Source organism: Rhipicephalus microplus, unplaced genomic scaffold, assembly GCF_043290135.1.
Source record: "Rhipicephalus microplus isolate Deutch F79 unplaced genomic scaffold, USDA_Rmic scaffold_134, whole genome shotgun sequence".
Taxonomy (NCBI): domain Eukaryota; kingdom Metazoa; phylum Arthropoda; class Arachnida; order Ixodida; family Ixodidae; genus Rhipicephalus; species Rhipicephalus microplus.
In genome coordinates, this window is record NW_027464706.1 from 247501 (window position 1) to 252500 (window position 5000).

General features: G+C 41.1%; 1 pseudogene; it reads left to right on the forward strand.

The window, feature by feature from the left end:
* The window catches only part of LOC142790896 (large subunit ribosomal RNA), a 2823-nt pseudogene extending 2562 nt beyond the window's left edge, over window positions 1–261 (forward strand).
* Window positions 262–5000: the final 4739 nt, after the last annotated feature.

The window sequence follows — 5000 nt, forward strand, 5'->3', positions numbered from 1 at the left end:
GCACGGACCGGGGGAATCCGACTGTCTAATTAAAACAAAGCATTGCGAGGGCCGTTGATCGGTGCTGACGCAATGTGATTTCTGCCCAGTGCTCTGAATGTCAAAGTGAAGAAATTCAAAAAAGCGCGGGTAAACGGCGGGAGTAACTATGACTCTCTTGTGGTAGCCAAATGCCTCGTCATCTAATTAGTGACGCGCATGAATGGATTAACGAGATTCCCACCAGCACCTGAGAGGCCTATTGGACGAGTTTCAGAAGGTTAAAGAGATTGCGCTGCAGGTGGTGGAGAAGAATGCTTACCTAGAGGGACGCGTGAGAGAACTAGCAAAGACCAAACCGGCTGAAATTAGGACCTTTGCGGAGGTAACGAGGACAAATCTGGCTAACCAAGAACGGGACGGTGAAAATAGAAGCACACCCAGTGAGAGGAAAGCAGTACTCCTAGTGAGGGCCCCTGAAGACGAGGAAGAGACTAGCTCTGGAGAGGTACGAGAAAGACTGGTCAGGCACTTTGACCCCATAACGCTTGGCCTCAAGAACGTTGCTCTCAGGCCAATCAGAGGTGGAGTAGCAGTAACCACCACCTCCGCAACGGCAGTTAAGAAATTGCAAGACAGTATAAGAGAACACGAGCAGACAAAACAGTTCGAAACAAAAATAGTAGATACAGCCAAACCGGAAATTAGGCTGATCTCGGTGGACAGTAAGGTAGACTCCGAAGACATCCCAAGAATACTTCTGGAGCAAAATGAGATCGAAGGAGCTGTGAAAGATATTAAGGTAGTCTGGAGGACAGAGAGGAAATCCGGCTCTCAAGTCACACTGCGCATTTCCAATACAGGACTGGCCAAGGAAATAGTGCAGAAGAAAAGAGTCAACATTGGCTGGTCTAGGTGTAGAGTCTTAGAAAACGTGTACCTCCCCAAGTGCACATACTGCACGAGACTGGGGCACAGAGAGGGGAACTGCTATGCCAAGAAGGCACGATGTACTGAATGTGGCGGAAACCACTACTACAAAGATTGCAGGGAGGAAGGGAAAAGTTGTCCTCTCTGCGTAGATGCAGGGAAGGAAGCAGTGGACCACTCGATGTGGGACGGGCCATGCCCCACATTCGAGGACCGATACCAAAAGAAGAGGCGAGAGCTAGGTTTTGCATAAAACTTTCCCACCTAGGCACCAGTAGACTATCTCTTTAACCAGGCGAATTAGGTAATCAGCACTTTTTGACCACAGTAGAAAAAAAAAATATATAAAAATGGAAGGTATGAACAAATTGGTGTGTTTACAAATAAATCTAGGTCGCTCCTTTCGAGCGACAAGTAATTTGACGAACCTTCACTTAGAACAGAACCAGGATGTTTCATTCATACAAGAACCATATCACTTAAAAAACAAGGTTATCGGGTTCCCCATTAGAACTAGAATTATACAATCAGACGACAATCCAAAAACGGCAACAATAGTGCATAACGAGAGAATTGGAATCTTTCCCTTAAAAATTAAACAAACATTGATAGTAGCGAGATTGACTTGGAACAACATTGAATTACTGACAATAAACTGTTATTTTCCGCCGCAATCAGATACATTACCAATATTACTGGAAATAGAAGAGATCCTCAACAAGTCCCAACCTGCGGACAATATACTAATTATCGGGGACTTCAACGCGAAAAACATAATCTGGGGAGGGGAAACAACAAATCAAAGAGGCATAGAAGTTTTAGAATTTATCAATAGAAACAACCTTACTGTTTTAAATGACCCACAGTCATTACCAACTTTTCAATCCTCGAATGGCAGAAGCTGGATAGACCTTTCTATAAGCTCGATTCCCTTGGGTGAAAACATTCTTAATTGGGAGGTATTAGAGGAGGACAGCCTTAGCGACCATCGCTTCATTAAAATTGAACTTTTCAAGGTCAAAACCAAGAAGGAAAAAAGATTAACAAAAATGGGGGAAAAGAAAGTATTAGAGGAGCTACGAGAAGACAGATGGCTTCGAACCACGGCCCAGAGGACAATAGAAAATAGGAACCAGCTGGAAACCATAGTAAACCAATTCTACAGAAAGATTGAAGAGCTTGAAAAGAAACATTCAAAACATGTTAGCAATGATGACAAGAAGCAGAAAGCGTGGTGGAATGCAGAATTAGAACTAAAAAGGAAAAAAGTAAGAGCTTTACGGAGAAGGTACCAAAGGTGTTCAAACGAGCTCAGAGAGGATTTCAAGAAAGCATACCAAGAAGGTCAAAAGAACTATCAGAAGGACATAATTGAAGCCAAAACCAAATCGTGGAAAACATACTGTAGTAAGCAAGAAAAGAATCCATTTTCTCTACCGTATAAACTTGCGGCAAATAAAATAAAGAGGAAAATTGTATTTCAAGGTTTAATCAAGGAAAATGGAGAGACAACCGCTACCGAGGAAGAGACGATAAGATATATACTTAATAACCTCTATGCAACGAATGAGGACACCGGAGAGATATATAGAGAAGATAGCGAACATGAAGAAAAAGATGATGACGAGTACGAACACATAGATGTCACGGAAACCGAAGTGGATTATGTTGTAAACAACATAAGGAAAAATATCAGCCCAGGGCCCGACAAAATAAAGACGGAATTCATACAGAGAGTGTACCACATGCATAAAAAGTTTTTCATTAACATCTTTAATGCAGCATTAAAAATTCGTCATTTCCCATCAGCTTGGAAGATATCAAAAGTAATTCTTATACCAAAGAACAGGGGCAAAGGACAGCAACAAGTGAACAAGTATAGGCCAATTGCCATTAACTCCATCCTCGGGAAAATTTTTGAAAAAGTGATATACTATCGACTCTACCATTACTTCGATACTCGTGAATTATTCCCAGAAAATCAATTTGGATTTACGTATGGCAAATCGGCCATCACCGCACTGTACAAACTAAAACGAGACATAGTACATTCCCTTGAAAATAAAGACAATATTATAGTAATTTCATTAGACATAACCAACGCATTCGGGAATATAATTGTTGATAGAGTAAAAAAAAGATTTAGGGATTTAGAAATACCCAAGGAACTGAGTCAATTGGTATTGCACATGCTAGAAGACAGATCAATCAGCTATGAACTGGGGGAAAACAAAATTCAGCTAAAGCTAAACAAAGGAGCACCACAAGGCTCCCCCCTAAGTCCGTTTCTATGGAACATAATTGTTTCCGAATTATTAGTGGCAGAAATGCCAGAAACTACCACCATACAAGCATTTGCAGATGATTTAACAGTAGTGGTTAGGGGCAAAAGTAGAGCTAAACTAGAAGCGGAGGCCGCGAAAGCACTGACGACTATACACGAATGGAGCACCCGAAATGAGCTGAACTTCAGCCTGGAGAAATGTGAATTCATCAACCTAGGGGCCGCGTATAAGAATAGATCTCCAGTCATTAAAATTAACGGCATTTCAATTAAGCGAGTCCAACAAACGAAAATTTTGGGGGTGATATTCGACAGTAAACTTTCGTTTATACCACATTTAAAAATGGTGAAGCAAAGAATCCAAAGGATTACGTCTGGTCTGGCACAATTTACAGGAACGAGTTGGGGTATGACCCCAAAACACCTCCGACAAATCTACTTAGGGGGAATAGAACGCATGATAGTATATGGCTCTCCAATATGGTACCCGGCAATATCCGCACGGAACAAGATTAACACAGAGAAGATAAATAGACTGAAGGCAATTCAGAGAATCCCCTTGTCAAAAATTGCTAAATCTTTTCATACAGTATCGAACGCAGCACTAAATATTGTCTGCAACATTCCCCCGGTACACATAACAATAGAACGAGAAAACACAATTTTTAACATAATTCATGGAGACGGAAAATTCGTGTTTAATGGTCAGGCTTTCGGGAAAGAAGATATCGCAACCAAGATTCGGCCATCCCAAACACACCCAGCAAAAAAGAGAAAATATGACTACTCAAAGTCAATCGAGGCAACCGATTACAGCTTTTATACCGACGGATCGGCTATGGGAAACAAAATTGGCGCAGCCTTCGTCATCATAGACAAGTTTGGCAGAGCAATAAAATACAAACAAATGAAACTTCCAGAACACTCAAACAATTTCGAAGCTGAGACAGTAGCTATCTATGAAGCCATAAAAGAAATGGGCACAATGAGCCAAACTAATACATACCAGATAGTAACAGACAGTTTATCAACACTAGAAGCTCTCAAAAACCCAAATAACACGAACCCATTCGTTCATAAAATTCGACTACAACTAAACCAATTAAAAAATATTAAGGTAAGACTTGTATATACGCCGGCACATATGGGAACTACAGGTAACGAGCTTGCCGACCAATTGGCTAAGGAGGCGACCAAAGAGGGCGAAGAATACTCAGTTCCAATATCAATATCGTTCATCAAAAATGAACTTCGAAAACAAGGCGTGCTTGAATGGAATAAATACTGGAATCTGCAAGGCAAAGATTCATACACTTACCAATGGATAAAGAACACAAAACTCATCCCAACATCTTTCCCACCGAACTACTGGTTAGTTCAGGCAGTTACAGGACATGGCCGTTTCCCTTTTTATTTCAAGCGATTTGCCATAACGGACCATGAGCAATGCGTGTGCGGAGTTGAAGCACCATCATTCGACCACTACTTAGACTCATGCAAATTAACAGCCAAGGAAATTCAAACATTGAAACAAAAATACACCAAACCGTCTAACTCCAAACTGGAGATTATTGGGGACGAAGAAAGCATTGCAGTGATAGAGGAAATAGTTCAGAATATAAACGAAAAAATCTTACGAGCATAATAATACATCGGAGCTCACTGGGACTGGAAAAATCAAAGTATGAGTCAGGAAAAAAAAATGGAAATTAAGGAGAAGTTCTCACAACAAACTTAAGTAAGTAAATCCCCTCCGTGGCCCAATTTCGTCGTTGGGAGGGGCAATCACTGCACGAAATTACATGGA